Consider the following 19,828-nt stretch of genomic DNA (forward strand, 5'->3'; position numbering starts at 1 on the left):
AGGCAGTGTCATTCTAAGAAATTTCATGCGACTCATATTTGTAAGATTTTGTGCGGAGAAACACAGCCTGTGATTTTTGGAGTACTCAGAGTCTTTGTGTCCCTCACAAACATCTTACACTGACTGCTAATGAGTGAGACTTCAAAATGAGACATCGCTTGTTTTAGCACTGGACTCTGTGTCCTCCTTACATGTGAATATTTCCTGAGGTGTCACTTTTGGAATTTTGTCTCCTTTTTATCATTCTAATTTTCATTAGGAAAGCATTTTTTTTCATGCCTGTAACGTTCATTTTTTTCCCAGCTACTCGGGTCCGGGTAAAAAAATATGCCATGTTCAGAATAAGTAAAACTGTTTCTTTGAAAACATAACATAGTATCAATATTTTTATCTTTTCAAAGATACTTTCCCATGTTAGGCAGAGTCCCAAAGAGATCTCACATGCATGTCCTTGGGGAAGTCTTCCATTCTGAGACTGCCAATGCCCAGTAACCCGCAGGAAGTATCTCACCAGTTCTGCCAGCACCACTGCCCAGCGCCACCTCTGCTGTCACCTCTATCACCACTGCGTCCTACAGCTGCTGGCCTGCCTGGTGCCCACAAACACCACACACACCAGCACTGGACCTCCCAACAAGAGCATGTCTGCTTCTACCTACTGAAGATGGCGGGGTTTGGTTGTTGGAGCACATGGCAAAAACCCTCTTCTGGTTCTAGATTTGCATTCCTCTTCTCCTTTCCTCCCTCCCTCTGTTCTTTTTTAATCAAGAAAAGCATTGCTATTTACATAGAATAGAAATATAATTACTGTGTAATTTTATAATATGGTCCCAAGCTTTTAAAAATACAGAGCACTCTTAGAAGAAAACAGAATTCTGTAAAATGTTATGGACAAGAACCAAGCATGGATCTTTTCCTTCCTAGTGGAGTAGAGCTAGACCATTTATAGATAAACAGATTCCTTAATTGGTGCTATTTTTGTGGGTGATGCCACAACAATCCTATTTTAGAATCTATTTCTTAGTCCTACACAGACCCATTTTTTAATCTTATAAACATGTGACATAATAAAATACCGTAAATAAGGCAAAACTTAAAGATTAAATAACACTGTTATGTTTATGAATATGAATTATACTAGTGTCCTTATTTCTCAAAAACCGTATGAAGCATGATTTAGATATTACCATTTGGACTAACTGGAAGAAAAAAGGAGAGAAAGAATCACTGAATCTAGTGTGTGTTGTGTTTTTTCACTCTGTCCCATCAAATTTTCATAAGATTGTGAAGACAAACATAACAGTTTTTTTTAATAGAACCATTTTTGAATGGGCTTTATTTCAATATAAGATATAGAAATGTGGGCGATATTACAGGTATATCACTTTACTGTAGATAAAAATAGTAATAAAAACAGAGTTAGTAAAATGGAATAGGCTTTTGAAAACTAAATTTATTGTGAATAATACATTTTAAGTTTGATTTATGCAAAAAAGGAAATGTGTTTAAACATTAAAATCATCTATAATTTATAGTCATTAATATTTGAATGCCCTTATTTTAAAATAATAATCATTGTTTCATTTTTAAATAAACTTTGGCCCCTTAACAAATGAAATTCAGTCTGATATTAATTCATAAGTATTAGGGTACATTCTGAAGCTCAGAGCACTTTCTGAAACTCGAGCAGTTGAACCTACAATACGCTTCCTGGTAAAGATACAAAGACCCTGATTTGGGTCAGGGCTACTGCGCCAACCTGTCTGACCATCATACTCACAAGGTGTCTCATCTTAGCAAGCAGGTTCCATGTCCAGATGGTTAGCTTGAGTAGGCAGTGAGATGAGATGCCTCTCTTGTCAGGTAGCCAAGATTTCCGGGATGGTCCAATATTTTTGTTCAAAAAATGTAATAGCTGAATAAAGACAGCTGTCATGGCTGCTGAAATTTCCCTGGTACACAAGTGATTGCTCTTCTTTATTGAGAGCGTGGGCTTTTGTTCTTATTGTGGTTTTATTTTTTTACCTGCATAGTCACAGCAAGTATCAAAATGGTTGGCATTTGTTCCTATCCTCTGAGAGCCAGTGCTTTTCCTGCCCAGCTGTCTCAGCTCCAGAAGCCATTATGCATGAGGTTAGAGAAGCCAAGTCGCAGTTTCCTCGATTCATTCTTGAAAAGTTTACCTTCTATCTGCTTTCTTTCCTAGACATCCACATGGTTTTCTTTCCTAGACGTCCACACAGCCTCATTATCGGAGCCAGAACTCAGAACATGAGTCAGTGAAAGGTAGATTGAGGTTTCCCAAATGCAGCTATGGAACAGCAGTGATTAAGCTGGTCTTAAATATTTAAATGGCCCAGTGGGTAAAACATATTTTTCCCTTTTCACAAATGTAACCTGGAAGTTTTATCATTAGAATCATTCTTTGATTAAAGGTATTATCTCTGCTAAGGCAAAGTATGACATCACTATGATAGACACTGGAGGTAGAATTTGACTAAGGAATTGTGTAACCATTACTATATAATGAGATCATGTTTGAGTAGAAATACACAAGGAACTGATAAATGGAAAGAGATGAATCCGACTAGGCAAGAGAAGGTAGTTGGTAAAACCAAGACTTGAGAAATGGGCACAATTAGCAGATGGACAGAGCAGCCAGGTGTTTCCAAAAAAGAATGAAAACATACCATCTGTGAACAGAATGGGAAACAAGACAAGAATGAGAGGCAAAGCCAGGACCGGGAAGGGTGTATACGATTACACAAATAATTTAATTTATATCCCATAATTTTGAGAAACTGCTGATTATTTTAAGTAAGCGATTAGTATAATCAGATTTTCAGCAACATGGAAGATAAATTTGAATCTTGAGGGCTGGAAAGGCAGTTTGGACATTGATGCAAAGAACTAGTCGTGGTGGAGAAATGCCAGTGAGAGTGGAGAGTCACAAATGATAGGTTTTAGGAGGGATACACATATGTTTGAGGTGAGGATTTCCTTTTGAAGGACATCAGTGACTAAGGTATGAGGGATATATGCATTGGATCAGTTCCTGGTCAAATTCCAGAAACTGAAGAAATATAGCACCTGAATAAATAAGTAAGTCTAAGGGGCAAAATAGGGATCTAGGACTTGCTCAGGGAAGGGAGGGGCACCTGATTTGAGCCTGTAGGAAGGGCACTGTAAGAGGGTGTCACATTCACAGCCTGAAGAGAACCCTGATGTGTGCACAGAGGCCCAAGGGTGAAAAGTACCTATGCTCCACTTGCTCCATTGCATTGCTGTGCTAAGAACTCCTCTGATAATAGTAGCTGACATTTTTATTATTTTCTGTCTAATTATCAACTCTTTCAACTCACAATTCTCCTTACTGTGGCCCTTTTGCAACAATGTAAGAGAATGAAAACAATTCTTATCAAGGCCATTGTTTCCCCAAAACTGAACATGCAGCATGGGTCTGGGGGGATCTCTAAACACAGATCAATGTCCTTAAGAAATTTTTTTTCATGAGAATTTAATCAACGAAAATTTTTAGTTATTATTTTCTCTCAAAATTACACAGATAAATTATTGATGAAGACACAAAATGCACATAAAACATAGGATTTAGAATTAATTTAATGTAAGAGGTCCATTCTCAAGGTTGTATGTTTAGTCTTCTCTCCTGCAGAGAACACTTCAGTGAAATATTTCAAATAGTTTCCACAAAGATATTTACCAAATAATGTTACTTTTGTTTTGAGCTGAAAGTGAAAATATTTAAATATATTCATGGCTAATCAAATCAAAAGAGCAAAACTGGTAATGTGCTACTATGTCTTATTCCAGTGTCTCTAGTGGAACTCAACAAATAGTTTCCCATCACCTTTCTCATAACCAAATGTACTCGTGGTGCCACTGGTAGGGAGAGAGAGAAGATGAGTTTCAGATTAAGGTGAGGTGGTTGGCACATTGTAGTGAAAGCTTTGTCCCTTTAATGCAGTGAGGGTATTTCAGCCCACAACATCCCACTATTTGAAATTTTGTTTAGTTTAAACTAAAATATATACTTTTCTTACTATGACACTTGATTTCCATTTCAGCAATGCTATCACACTGTGTCATAGTAACACCCCTGACAGTATTTGCACATAATGAGATGTAAGGCTTCTTTCATTCCCCAAACCATGCTTCCAGTTAGGACCTCATTAATTCTTGCTCTACTTCAGATAATAACCTCCTGACTGATAACGACCTTTGCCTTTAATGTCTCCTGACTCAAATCCATCTTTTTGTGTGATTAATCTTCCTTTAGTACCATTCTACTCTTGCCACTACCTTTCTCAAAAAGCCTTAATAATTCTTAACTCTCCATTTCAAAAAATATTTTAAATTACTTAGGCCAATTATTTATAGCATTAGTTCTTGCAACAAAAATATGTTAATCTGCAGGAAGTTATGTACTCCTTCCTAATAGAACTGCAATTATGTTTACATTTACACCAAATTTCTATAAAATGTCCAGCTAATTTGAAGATACTCTGAAATGCCTCACAGCAGGAACACCTGTCTCTCATTCACTAAATAAGTATTGGTGGGATTTTACAATATGTCAGTTATTGTTTTAGGTGCTGAGAATAAAGTAATAAAACAAATAAAAACTCCTACCTTTATTGGCTTATATTCTAGTGTGAGGTGGTAGACAAAAAAGAAGGTAGGTAAGTAAAATATATCACATGTGAGACAGTGATGGCTGCCAAGGAGAAAATATAAATCATAGAAATAAGATACAAAACACTAAGGAAAGTTGAGACATTAAATTGATTAACCAAGGAAATCCATGTTGAGAAATGGTTTTTGAACAAATACCTGAAGGAAGTAAGTGAATTAGCCATATGACTATTTGGGAATAGTATCTAGGCAGTGGAATTGGCGAGTGTAAAGGCCTTCAGGTGATCATGTTTGGCAAGCTTGAAGAGTAAAGAAGGCCATTAGAGTAGCAGTGGAGAGAGTGAAGAGGTGAGTATTTACAAATGAAATCGGAGAGTAACCTGCCACCAGATATGTAGGGCCTTCCTTCCTCATAAGTCACGGTAAGCACTGCAGTGTTTATTTTGAGTGAGACGTCAGCCTACACAGTATATTCAAATCTCTCCACAGTCCAATTTAAACAATTTTTTGTCTAACTGTGATTGTTCTTCAAACCACATTGCCAATTTTACTTAATCTTCACAATGTAAACTTTAGCTACTTACATACATATATATGTATACATATATACATACATGGTTACATACACATGTACATATATACATACATTAAAATAGGTATGTATATGAAAATATTTCCTTGATAGTCATAACTAGTAATTAGATCATGAAAACTAAAATTTCAGAGTTAGCACAGTATCAAAGTGATATTTGATCTTTGTGTATACAAAATTATACACAAGTTTAAGAAAATATTTGTCACACAGTTACCAAGGCAGAAAGAAATCACATCAGATAACTTGTGTTACGGTAACTACTAAGAAAAAGTTGTTTTTCATTCAAAACATTTATTTTTAGCTATTTATCCAGTCACCTAGTGTCCTAAGGCCATTAAATAGAGATTTCAGATCTCTTCAAGTATGTACTAATCATCTACCATGTTCCAGGCATCTTGCTAAGGACTGCAGTTACAACGATGTGTCAATTAGACATATCATTTGCTGCATAATAAACAACTCAGAAATTTAGTGGTCTAAAGCAACAAAACTTTGTTTTTTTTCTCAGGATTTTGGGGATCCATTGTGCAGTTCTCCTGGTCTAAATATGCTTTGAGTCCAGGTAGTGTTTCAGCCGGTGCTGATTGGACTAATATAACCTTATGAACATGTCTGGACCCGGAAGAGTGTTTGGTTTTGGGAGCTGCACCTGAGATAGTTCATTTCAGCTCTATGTGGTGACTTAGCCCCCAGGAGGCTAGCATGTACTTCTTGACAGGGGGCAGGCACAGTGATGCCAGGAGCAGCAGAGGGAAAATCCCACAGGACAAGTTCTTTTCAAGCCTCTGCTTAAGTCGTATCTGCTATTGCATTGGCCAGAGCATGTCTGAAGCCAAGCCTAGAGTCACTATGGGAGGGGTCAATATGAGGGTGCATGTGTGAGAAGGTGGGGACACATTGCAGTGTATGAAGGTATATGACTGCAATAGTCTATTGTAAACAGTGTGCATGGTTGGAGTTGGCAATCATAGTAGATTTTCTTGCTTATAGTAGTAGCAATAAGATAGTTAATACTGCAACATACATTAGTGGCATTTTGAAGGAAAGCCAAAATGCAAGTCAAACCTAACAAAACAACTTTTTTTCAAGAAAGTTATTCTTCAGAGAAACATGTTACTAAGAATAGTTTCTATTTGTTAACCACAAGGTGCTTTAAATACACTTTCTAAGTTAATATTTACAAAAAAATCTTCCAGGTAGCAACTATTACTTGTTTTATATAGAAAATAATTTGAGGATAATAAAGGTGAAGTTACTTAAGTCACCTGGTTTATGGGATTCTGTTATGGATGCCCAACAAATCAATATACTCCCCAAAATTGCCCAAATTTAATCATTCTCACTGGTGATTTACAGTAAGCCCTGATATTTATTAACCATACTCCAATAATCTCTCCCTTAGATATCAGCTAACAGAGACATTTTAAAGAATCCAGCACTCTACCAGTGAGTCCTGAAAGACCAGAAAAGTTGAATGGTTTTCCTAACATTCTTCAGCAAGCCAGACTTTTGCAGCACTACTACTAGTCTTGTGAACTATCAGGCCATGATGGTAATGGACATTCTTTGGTAGAATGAGTCCCCAGGTCCTGTATGCTTTATAAATACATTCTTTAGAAGTAAAGTATAAGTTATGAAAATGAGTTCAAATGCACCTTTAATCATTTTATATTTTTAATACCCTCAGTATAAGGAAAATCAAATATGGAATTCCATTCTCTATAAAGATAACAATAATTTCCCACATTGCATTTTTAAACAATACTTTTTCTTTGATATAATTTAAACCTGGTGTTTTAAATTTTTCTTGAATTAGGAAATATTTTTGTAGCCAACATTCAAATGTGTTCAAAATAAATTGTAGATTATTTTTCACAGTTATTTTTCTTGTTTTATATTTTGACCTAAAATAATATATTGTATGAAACATTTTCAATCCTAAAAATGAAAAATGGTTCTTTTTGAGCTACACTTTGTACACAGATTATTATGAATAAGCTAAGGATTTTAATGACTTTGAATGTAAGTAGAAATTATTCTTTGTTTTAGAAACAAAAGTTTTTGTGTGTATAAAAATTATTCACTGTTTTTTCTTTTTTATTAAATTAGTCAGAATAACATGGGATAATAGGATCATATAGATGTCAAGTGTACATTTCTATGATACATGGATCTATATATTGCATCATGTGTCCACCACCTGAAGTCATATCCTTGTCCACATACAAACTTTAATATATGCCTCCTATATGATAAGAACACAGCAATCATGGATTTATTTTTAACAGTATAGCAAGATTTATTTGAACAAATAAGAATTGTATTTTTTATTGTTCATTATTACAATTGCCCCAATTTTTCCCCCTTTACCCTCCTCCAACCAGCCCACCCCCTGATCCTATTGTAACTCCCCACACCATTGCCCATATCCATGGGCCATTCATACATGTTCTTTGACTAGATCCTTCCCTCTCTTTCCACTGTTATCCCTTTCCCTCTCTGGCCACTGTCAGTCTGTTCCCTGTTTCCATGTCTCTGGTTCTGGTTTGCTCATTAGTTTATTTTGTTCATTAGATTCCTCTTGTAAGTGAGATCATTTATTTTTCATTCCCCAGCTGGCTGATTTCACTTAGCCTAATGTTCTCCAGATCCATCCATGCTGTCACAGAAGACAGGAACTCCTTCTTTCTTTCTGCTGTGTAGAATTCCATTGTGTAAATGTACCAGAGATTTTTATCCATTCATTTACTGATGGGCACCTAGGTTGCTTCCAGCACTTGGCTATTGTAAACAGTGCTGCTATGAACATTGGGGTGCATAGGTTCTTTTGAATTGGTGTTTCAAGATTCATAGGGTACATTTCCTGCAGTAGAATCATGGGGTCAAAAAGAAGTTCCATTTGTAAATTTTGTAGAAATCCCATACTGTTTTCCACAGTGACTGCACCAGTTTGCATTTCCCCCAACAGTGCACTAAGGTTCCCTTTTCTCCACATCCTCATCAGCACTTGTTGTTTATTGATTTGTTCATGATAAACATTCTGACTGATGACAGGTGATATCTCAATGTGTTTTTTTGCATCTCTCTCATAGCTACTAATGTTGAGAATCTTTTCACAAGTGTATGTACCATCTGTATTTCCTCCTTGGAGAAATATCTATTCAAGTCCTTTGCCTTTTTTTTTAATTGGATTGTTTGTCTTCCTGGCATTTAGTCGTATGGGTTCTTTATATATTTTAGAGATTCAATCCTCGTCTGGTTTATCTGTGGCAAACATGTTCTTCCATACAACCAGTTCCCATTCCAGTTTTATGATGGTTTTTTTAGCTGTGCAGAAGCTCTTTCATTTGAGGTAGTCTCGGTTGTTTATTTTTTCCTTTATTTCTCTTGCCCTGGGATATTTATTGGCAAAAATATTGCTATGTGGAATATCTAAAATTTTACTGTCCACGTTTGCTCTAGGACTTTTATTGTATCATGACTTATATTTAAGTCTTTTTTTATGTTGAGTTTATTCTGATATATGGTGTAAGTTAGTGATCTAGTTTCATTTTTTTGCATGTACCAGTATAGTTCTCCCACCATCATTTATTGAAGAGACTATTTTTACTTCATTCTATGCTCACGCTCCCTTTGTAAAATATTAATTAACCATAGAGACTTGAGTTTCTTTCTGAGCTCTCAATTCTGTTCCATTGATCTATGTGTCTGTTCTTATGCCAGTACCAGACTATTTTGATTACAGTAGCCTGGTAGTTTAGTTTTACATCAAGTATTGCAATCTCTCCAACTTTATTCTTCTTTCTCAAGATTGTTGAGGCTATTTGGGGTCTTTTTTGGTTCCACAGAAATTTTTGGAGTATTTGTTCCAGATCAGTGAAATATGCCATTGGTATTTTAATAGGAAATGCATTGAATCTATAGATTTCTTTGAGTAGTATGGGCAATGTAATGATGTTAAGTCTCCTAATCCATGAACACAGTATATGCTTCCATTTATTTGTATCTTCCTAAATTTCTTTTTTCAGTGTTCTATAGTTTTCCAAGTACAGGTCTTTTACATCCTTGGTTAAATTTATTACTAGGTACTTTATTTTTCTAATTACTATAGAAAATGGGATATTTTCCTAGTTTTTGTTTCTGATAGTTCATTATTGGTGTACAAAAATGCCTTTGATTTCTGAATATTGGTGTTGTATCCTGTTACTTTGCCAACATCACTTATTAGGTTGAGTAGTTTCTTCATAGAGTCTATAGGGTTTTCTTGTACACTATCAGGTCATCTGCAAACAATTACTTCTACTTCCTCCTTCCAAATTCAGGTGCCTTTTATTTTTTTTTCTTTTCTGATTGTTGTGGCTAGAAATTCCAGTATTATGTTAAATAAGAGTGGTATAAGTTGATACCCTTGTCTTGCTCCTGATCTTAAGGGAAAATATTTTAGTTGTTGCCCATTGAGTGTGTTGTAGGCAGTAGGTTTCTCATATATGACCTTTGTTATATTGAGGTATGCTCCCTCTATTCACACTTTGCTTAGTGTTTTTATCATAAATGGGTACTGTACTTTATCAAATGCTTTTTCAGCAGCTATTTATATGATCATGTGGTATTTGTCCTTCATTTTATTTATGTGGTGCATTGTGTTTATTGATTTGTGAATGTTGTACCATACTTGTATCTTGGGGGTAAATCCCATTTGGTCATGGTGTATGATTTTTGTAATGTATTGCTGAATCTGGATTGGCAATATTTTGTTGAGGATTTTAGCATCTATGTTCATCAGTGATACTGACCTGTAGTTTTCTTTCTTTGTTGTGTCTTTATCTGGTTTGGGGATTAAAGTAATACTGGACTCGTGAAAAGTTTGGGAGTCTTTTCTATTCTTGATTATTTTGGAATAGTTTGAGAAGAATAGGAGTTATTTCTCCTTTGAATGCCTGGTAAAATTTGCCTGTGAAGCCATCCTGTCCAGGGCTTTTGTGTGCCAGGAGGTTTTGATTACTGCTTTGATTATGCTAGTTGTTATCAGTCTGTTCAGGCTTTCTACTTCTTTTTGATTCAGTTTTGGAAGATTGTATGTTTATAGAAATTTATCTATTTCACCCAGGTCTTCCAATTTCTTGGCATATCATTGTTCATGGTAATTTCTTACAATCCTTTATTTCTGTGGTATTGTTACTTCTCTTTCCTTTCTGATTATTATTTATTTGGGTCCTCTCTGTTTTTTTTTTTCCTTGATGAGTCTGGTTAAAGGTTCGTCAATTTTGTTTATCTTTACAAAGAACCAGCTTCTGGACTCATTGGTCCTTTGAATTTTTTCTTTTAGTCTGTATGTCATTTCATTCTGCTGTGATCTTCATTATTTCTTTCCTTCTACTCACTCTGGGCTTTGTTTGCTGATGTTTCTCTAGTTCTTTTAGATGTAGCCTTAGGATGTTTATTTGAGATCTTTCTATCTTCTTCAGGTATACCTTTCTTGCTCTGAATTTCCCTCTCAGAACTGTCTTTGTTGTGTCCCATAGGTATTGGGTTGTTGTGTATTCATTTGTTTCGTTTCTTTTTGATTTCTTCTTTGATCTCATTGTTAATCCACTCATTTAATAACATGTTATCCAATCTCCATGTATTGGAATATTTTGGAGTTTTTTCCTTGAGGTGATTTCTAGTTTCAAGCCCTTGTGGTCTGAGAAGATGCTTGATATGATTTCAATTTTCTTGAGTTTGTTGAGGCTTGTTTTGTGTTCTACCATATGGTCTATCTTTGAAAATGTTTCATGTACATTTGAAAAGAATGTATATTTTGCTTCTCTTGGGTGAAATGCTCTGTAAATATCAATTAAATCCATTTTCTCTAGAGTGTCATTCAATGTCACAGTATCTTTGTTGATTTTTTTATTTGGATAATCAAAGCATTGTTAACAATGGAATATGAAATCCCCTATGATGACTGTATTTCTATCTATCTCCTTAAATTCCTCCACAAATTTCCTTATGTATTTTGGTGCTCCTATGTTGGGTGCATACATTATTACAAGGGTTATATCCTCTTATTGGACTACTCCTTTAAGTATTGTGTAGTGACTTTCTTTGTCTCTTGTTATGGCCTTTGTTTTGAAGTCTATTTTGTCTGACATAAGTATTGCTACTCCAGCTTTTTTTCCATGTCCATTTGCTTGGAATATTTTTTCCATCCCTTCACTTTCAGCTTGTGTAGATCTTTTGTTCTGAGGTTGATCATATTTTCCTATCAATTCAGCTATCTTATGCCTTTTGATTAAAGCATTTAATTCATTTACACTTAAGGTTATTATTGATAAGTATTTATTCATTGCCATTTTTCCCTTTTGTGCCTGTGTTCCCCCTGCCCTCCTCTCTCTCTCTCTTCATCTTTTTAAAGCAGTCTCTTTAGCATTTCTCGCAATACTGCTTTAGTGGAGATGTTCTCTTTCAGGTTTTACGTTTTGTTTTTGGGGGGTTGGGGGAAGCTCTTCATTTCTTCTTCTGTTTTAAATGAGAACCTTGCTTGGTAGAGTAGTCTTAGTTGCAGGCCCTTGTTTTCATTACTTGGAATATTTTGTGCCATTCCCTTCTGGCTTGTAGTCTTTCTTTTGAGAAATCAGCCGATAGCTTATGGGGGCTCCCTTGTATGTTACTAGTTTTTTCTCCTTTGCTGCCTTTAACATTCTCTCTTTGTCATTAATTTTTTCCATTTTAATTATGATATGTCTTGAAGTGGGCCTCTTTGTGTTCATCTTTTTAGGATACTCTTTGCTTTTTGAACTTGTGTGATTTTTTCCTTAACCAAATTAAGGTAGTTTTCTGTCACTATTTTTTCAAACAGGTAGTCTATACCTTTCTCCTTTTCTTCTCCTTTCAGAAGCCCTATGATGTTAATATTGTTACATTTCATGTTGTCCTGCAGCTCCCTTAAACTATCTTTGTTCTTTTGAGTCTTTTTTCTTTTTGTTGTTCTGACTATTTTTACAAACTTTTCTTCCAGATCACTGATTCAATACTCTGTTTCATCCCTGCTTCCCTTCTAGTGTATTCTTCATTTCCAATATCATATTCTTCATTTCCTCCTGGTTTGTATTAATAGTTTCAATGTCCTTTTTCATGCTGATGTACTTCCCACTATTTTGTAGTTCTCATTGTTCTCATTGAGTTCCTTTAGCATCCTTATAACCATTATTTTGAACACTATGTCTGATAAATTGCTTGCTTCACTTTTATTTAGCACTTTTTCGAGATCGTCTTTTTTTTTGGATTTGTGGTTGTTTCTTTGTCTCCCCATTGTATGTTACTCTTTTTTTGTTTGTTTCTGTATGTTTGATTGATCTGCTTTGACTTCCTATCTTCATGGATAGCTTTCTGTGGTAGGAATTATATGGGGGAATTCCTACCACAGAATTCAGTGGTAGGGCTCAGTGGTGCAGTCTCCTTGAACTTCTGAGCTGAATACTCTAGGGATGCCCTTTATGCAGCATATGTGGGCTCTCTTGTTGTAAGTGAGTTTTGGTTGTTATTGGCTCCTTCATTGGAGGGCTTTTCCCTCTGGCTGGCTGACTGAGAGTCACAATTTGCACCACATCTTACATGCTATTATACAGAAGCTTCCAGAACAAAATAAAACAATGCAGCAAACAACACCTACATCAGCAAAATTTCCCTCTACCACTACCATGATATTAAGAACCAATGAGCTAAGATTAATAAAGGCAGAAAGAGAATAAGAATATTATATGAAAGGAAAAAAGAATACAAGGTGACTAATGGAAAGAAAACTGATGTTGAGTGGGTAGGGGTAGGAGAAATAATAAGACTAGGGAGTAGAAACAAGGCAAAGGAAAGGGGAAATATAATTTACATTGTAAATAAAATAGGGAAGGAATAGGGCAAACTGGAGTAAGAAAAGAAAAAGTACAATATGAGATATGGAGAAAATAGTGAAAAAAATGGGAAACAAGTTGTAAAAAAAAAAAACCCCACTGCAGCAATATCCATGACAAAGGAGCAAAGATTAATACCAATGGAAAGAGAATAATAATATTATAAGGAAGAAAAATGAAAGAAAGAAAAAACAGATTCTGAGATATCTAAAGGAAATAAAACTGATTTTGAAGGGATAGAAGAAGCAGAAATAATAAGCATAAGGGTTAGAAACTAGAGTAAGAAAGGAAGAAGATAAAATATGGAATGAAAATAAAACAGGATAGAAGGAAGGTGAAATGGAGTAGGACAGGGGAACAATACACATGAAATTTAAAATAAAAAAAAATAGTGAACAATTACTGATAAAATTGAAGAAATGCAACAACAACCCCATTATCAATGACAAACCAACCAATATTAATAAATGTGGGATGGCAATAATGTTATTATAAGAAAGGGAGAAAGAGTGAAATGGCAAATGGAGAGAAAGATGGTTTTGAGGGGATGGAGGGAGGAGAAATAGAGTGAGGAATAGAAACAAGGCATAGACAGGGAAAAAATAAAATTTAAAGCAGAAATAAGAAAGAGATGAATGAAGGCAAAATGGAGTAAGAAAAGGAAAGAGAAAATGTATGAATGGAATTAAAATTAAAATTAAAATTAAAAAATAATAACAACAAAATATATATATATAAATCAAAATAAACAATAAAAATAGTGAAGTAATAGGAACAAAATTGAAGACAAAGAAACAATGTTACCAAGCTATGCTGGAGAGAAAATCGTGTGAATGATGAAAAAGAGGGAGGTGGAATTCCTCTCAGCAGAGTCCAGTGTCTGTTGGCCCACCATCTTCTCCTTCGGGATCCACCCTCTATGTCAGCGGGTGTCCCAGACTAGCTTCAGGCAGCCTTTTCAGGGCTGAAAAATAGAGAACGCTTCACAGGTTTGCATGTCATCCTTGTGCAGGGGCCATGCCTGTCTTCTCTGATCATTCCAATTTTAGGGTATGTGCTGCTGAAGTGAGCACTAGAAACAAAAGTTAAAAAAATATTTCCTTTTATGTCTGTATACAATTACTGATTAAGCATGTAAATAAAACCTATATTGCTCCATCTATGATTAGAACTACAGATTTTACCTATATCACTAATTTTTAGCACACTAATAATAATTTTTAGAGGAAATACCTATATCTAATTTTATGTTTCATAAGTGCAGTGTTTCTTATTACTAGCCTTTAGAAAAGCCCCTGGTCAGTGCATGAGATGACAATGTCCAAATCACTCTTAAGGGCTACTAATAATGAATATTAATTTTTGCCATTCAGCTCTTAGGGAAAATGCAATTCTCAAAAATTGTATTCCTTTAACTTAAATATTATCAGTTCCTAGGTTGCATATTGATCTTGAGGAAAGAATATTTTTTCATATTTCTTGTTGGGATATATTTGCTTTTATTTTTCACTTAGAGAAAGCTTTGATTATGGCCAAGTCCCATTGCTACAGAAAGGAAATGATAGATTTATGGCTTACCAACTAGAAAAGAATTAACTGTGCTTGCTAGGGAAGGGGACCATTTTCAACAATCCAGGCAATAAAGAAGAAAATCAATGATTGAAATTTGGCAGTCAGAAGCTCAAGGTGAAGACATGTGTGTTTTGTAGGCCTTCTCAGCATCTTTCCTCTTTTCTTTTACTAAAAGCAGCCAAAATTCAGTTTAGGAAATTGGCATAACTGTATCATTTTATGAGCTTCATGGTCTTGGTAAGGCTTTAAATCAAGCTAAAACATGAATACTTAACACATATTGATGAATCAGACTCTGTGTTAAATGTTTCCATCCACTAAATATTAAGAGGATAACCTCAGGAAAATATTTTAAAAAGTGATCTATAATCTAGATGCTGTGAGCAGTAGAAGTGGTGCCATAGACTGAATTCTGTGTGCCCCCAAATTCATATACTGAAACCTTATGCCCAGTGTGACAATATTAGGAAGTGGGGCCCTTGGGAGATGAGTAGGGCACAAGGATGGGGGCTCCATGAGTGGGATTAGTGCTCTTATAAAAGAAACCCCCACAGATCCTTTTTCCCTTTTGCTATGAGAAGACACAGCAAAAGAGAGACACATGGGAACCAGAAGGTGAGCCCTCACCAGACACTGCATCTGCTGACATCTTGATCTTGTATTTCCCAGCCTCCAGATCTGTGAGAAACAACTGTTCATTGTTAAGCCACCCAGTCCAAGTATTTTTGTTATTGTTCTAGTAGTCTGAACAGACTAAAATAGGTGGATTAGTTATAATTTTATAATATACTACATATCTGGTTAGAGTTTTATGAGTAAAAGTACAGTACAAATATGAACTTAATTTTGTCTCTTGTTGAGGATGTGAAGGTTTTTTTTCAATTGCCAGGAAGTGGACCCTCAAATTAAAAGCTGACAGCTTGGGAGCACCTCTGCCACTGGGCCACCAAGCTTAGTTGTATGGTCCTAGACCCATTCTGTCACCCACAGGCTCTACATATGTGAGTGTAGCAATGCTCTGCTCTTAGAGGACAGAGGGCAGAACATATGGAGAAACATATGGAAGAGTGTGAGATGGAGAGTGTGATGAAAGGGCTGTTGAAAGCTATCCATGGAACATGGTAAGGAATAGTGCAAGAACAAACAGAAGCTTTCAGAAATGATTGGTGCTGTTAGTCAAAACCTACAGATCCTTGGTTCTAAAGTTCCCTAATACTTTGGGTATTTATATACCAAGAAGGCCAAGATTTTTTCCCATTACATATGGCTTTTTGGTAAAAATTAATTTAATTTTTAAAAAATTAAATATCACCTCTGACTATAGAAGCTTACCTTACTGGAACATTATAATTTATTTTTAAGAAATATGAAAATCATTAATAATGAGTATTATGATAGCTAACTACTCTACAACACGAAATCTCATAGGAAGCCCAAGTAACCTAAACAATGAAAAAAATATAAATAAAACCCAGAAATTTTTAATCTCAATAAAGTATAGAATTTCCAATAATATTCTGCCTGTGGATAGTTAACTGCAGTTTCTCAGAACACTTCTTGAATATTTAAAATGAAATTAAAAATCAGTCACATTATATTACAGTGAAAACTGGAAAAGACCCTGTAATTTTGGACATTAGCCAGTTTTTCACTAGTAGTAAGACTTGACTGCTTCTTCTTTCCAAAAATACAGTGCTACAGAGCATGCCTCCAAGAGAAACGTCTGTCCCAAGAAGTAGCACAACTCTATCCTAGAAACGTCAACCCTGTGTAAATTACTAAGTGGAAGACTTACAACCGTGTTTTTGTTTTTCAGTTCCACATTGTCCCTTACCTCAGTGTTCTTTAGAATTTACCACAATTTATGGTTTGCTGCAAATGGCATGGGTAGCCTGCCAGTGTGACTTCCTCATTCCTCAGTTATGCATCCTCTGCTGCTAATAGGTTTTACACATTGTTTCAATTTTGGCTTGCACCCTTTCCAACATCCTCATGAAGAAGGTAAAAATCAATAGTTATATTTGTAATTCTCTTCTTTTGTGCTTTTCCATCTAAGTTGTCACCCCTTGAGTTCCTCATGCTCCTGTATGCTACACAGTGCTACCATATTTTGTTGTGTTCTTCAGATCTTAGACTCATTTGGAACGGTCCCTTTCTGATCTGACTGTGACACACCCCACACTGTACTTCCTCCTCTCAAGACACTGTTACATCCTTCAGCACTACCTTTCCATCTGGCAAATGACCCTTTATGATTTATTTATCAAGGACGGCACGCTCCATTGTTCTGCATATTTTATTTCATAAATGTTTATTTTCCACATATATTAAAAATCACTGCATATCATTTCAAAATCAATTTTGGCATATAATGTATTTTTTGAGGAAACAAAAGCATGAAACCTGAATAGGCTGGATGTCTGTTAAAGGTGTTAGGCCAGTAAGGAATAAACCCACTTATGAACACAGAGTTCTGCCACTACACTCTGATTCATTGACCACCATTGTGACTATAAAGTAAATTCAGTATATTTCTGTAAAATAAACTTCATTATTCTCTCTTAAAACTTTAATCTAATGTACGAAAATTAAATATGGCTATAACTAACAAGGATAAATATCCAACACCATTAAGAAAATATGTAAGTGAAGTAAAAATGCAAAAATGAACTTAAATATAAGAAATGGATTGTCAAATAATTTCCATAGTTACCCAGTCTGCTAGATGCCAGATGGCTAGATTGCTGTGGGATTTCCCCCCCTTAAAAGATGTTAGAGACAATGCTTTGGAATTGAGCTCCCTGTTCATTAGTTCCGTCGTTCTAGCCACAGCAATGAAGTGCTCATTACCTTACTGAGGGCAGTGTGAATACCTTAGGTTTGAGTTCCACTTCTTTGCTGTTTGCTAACTTTTCACTTTAGTCCTATTGTTTAACTTTCCCATTACCTATTTCTTCAAGGGAAGAATTGGAGGATTTGCTATTCTAGTTTTAAGTCTCTGTGATTACATCACTTTACCACATTTATCTTTCTATTTCTTCTCCCCACGCCTAATTCTTTTAACATCCCCAGTTTCTTTCCAATCTATAAATTAACTTTGTTATTATTCTTCAAATTTATACAATTTTATGATTTTAAATTAAAAAGAGCATATCACTGCGTGTATCCTCATGTGTAGAGGAAACCCACCTTCAATAGGTGTGCCAGTGATCACTGCATAGTTCATACAGAGTAAGTAACAAGTGTTGGTCACCTACTTTACCTGCTTATTTTACATATTTAGAGAGTGAGGCTCAGATTGATGAACTAACCAATGAAAGTTTTTATCTAATTGGTAGATCATAGAGAATAGATTCCCTGGCCCACTATATACATTTCTTACATTTTTTGCTGCACATTTTCCCTTCTTTAAAAAATTTTCTTCACTTTAAGGTTGTTATGTGTGGGGAGTTTTTTGTTTATTTTAAACATGTGCTCTACTTTCAGACTAATGGTCAACTCATTATGAACTCTGACCCTAAGACATTTTGCTACCAGATTTATGAAATATTTTTGTTTTTCTTCCCTAGTTTTCAGCTCCACCACTGCCTTTATTGAGCTACATTCTGTAGCTGATTATTTAATTATTCAATATGATTTCTTCCAATTGTTTTTTACCTTAATCATTCTGAGACTCAGTTTCCTCATCTGCAAAATGGGGAATGTTCCTCATCAGCAACTTTGGGTGTAGATAACTCCTGAAGCACTTTTTACCTCCAAAAAAATCATTTTCCAAGTTGTCACTTAATTAGTATTTGGCTCCTTAATGCCACTTTCAGATTTAAAGAATATAGTTTGTATTTTATCATCCAGACACTTGGTGACAAGAGACACCAGTCCCAGGCCCCAGATCAGCCCTTTCAGGAGGCCATTTGTCACATTGTCCTGACTCAACACCAATGCATAGATCACAGCCTGTTTCCCATTTATTTTTTCTATAAGGGTTTTCAGTTTGGGGAATGTTTATGGATGTTTTACAAAATTTCTGGGATGAGTTTATTTTATTTGGGGATTTTTACTTTTAAAAATCTTGCTTCTTCAAACTGAACCTCTTCAAAGTCATTTTACATATTATTTTCCAAAACTTTAAAAAGATGAAAATGTTAGATCAGTTTAATTCAGATTAATATTCTATTAATTCTAGGAATGCCAAATGTATCTAGCATTTAAGACTGAAAGACAAATGGACTATAATTATTGACAGAGATTTACAAAGCCTCATTTAGCTTTATTTTGCCTCTTAGGGACCTTAGTGGAATTATCCAAATGAGATGTTTAAATTCCATTATTTTTTTAAGAAAATATAAAACCTTGAAGAGTAAAATATAACATAATTTCCAATAATTCCATATAGCCCTGTTATAAACTGCAACACCAAACTTGTCCACAGTTCTTACAAGATATTTATTTAATTAGTCCAAATCTGTTTTGCTCCTTCTGTAAAATGTCTTTGAATATTATGTGCTTTTCTGCTTCCAGGATTTGGTTTCTGTTGCCTCTAGAAAGAAATTATGGTTTTAACTTTGCCAGCAGAGGGCACATACCCATATCATTGTTTGTGTCTTTAATCTACAAAAAAGACAGTAAAAGAAAAGCTGTATTTGAGGTTTTATAATATACCACCTTACTTAAATAATGTCTAATTTAAGAAAGAAAACAACACTGTAAGATTGTCTCTTAAAATATAATAACTGAATGAAATTCAAGAGATAGACATTACTGTCACTGACCCAGAACATTGGAGTAATATATCAATTTTTGCTCTGCAACAATTTTTTGACAATTTTACCACTCATTTTGTCCTGGTCATATTTTACTGTGGTTTTTCTGCTTTTGGTGTTCAATTTTAGACATCAAATTCGCAAAAAAAAGTCAAATAGTATTTATTTGTAAAATTAGCAAAAATTTGGATAACTAATAATCTATATTCTATCCTAAAGTTAATATAAGCACATATGCTTGAATTTAATTAGAAAGTTATTAAATGTTTCTGAGAGAAGAACATTTTTAAAGAAAATGAGTTGGAGTGAGGCAACTCATTAAGTTAGTCTGTTGACCATTTTGATTAATGTCTTAAGAA

The 19,828-nt window shown here is 35.0% G+C and overlaps 1 non-coding gene across 1 annotated transcript; it reads right to left on the reverse strand.

Moving 5' to 3' along the window:
- Nucleotides 1–14,104: 14,104 nt before the first annotated feature.
- LOC123807004 lies at nt 14,105–14,210 on the reverse strand. The gene has a single exon (XR_006783575.1). It is a non-coding gene; the product is annotated as a U6 spliceosomal RNA (small nuclear RNA).
- Nucleotides 14,211–19,828: the final 5,618 nt, after the last annotated feature.

Source organism: Phyllostomus hastatus, unplaced genomic scaffold, assembly GCF_019186645.2.
Source record: "Phyllostomus hastatus isolate PE091 unplaced genomic scaffold, TTU_PhHast_1.1 phas_scaffold_39, whole genome shotgun sequence".
NCBI classification, from domain to species: domain Eukaryota; kingdom Metazoa; phylum Chordata; class Mammalia; order Chiroptera; family Phyllostomidae; genus Phyllostomus; species Phyllostomus hastatus.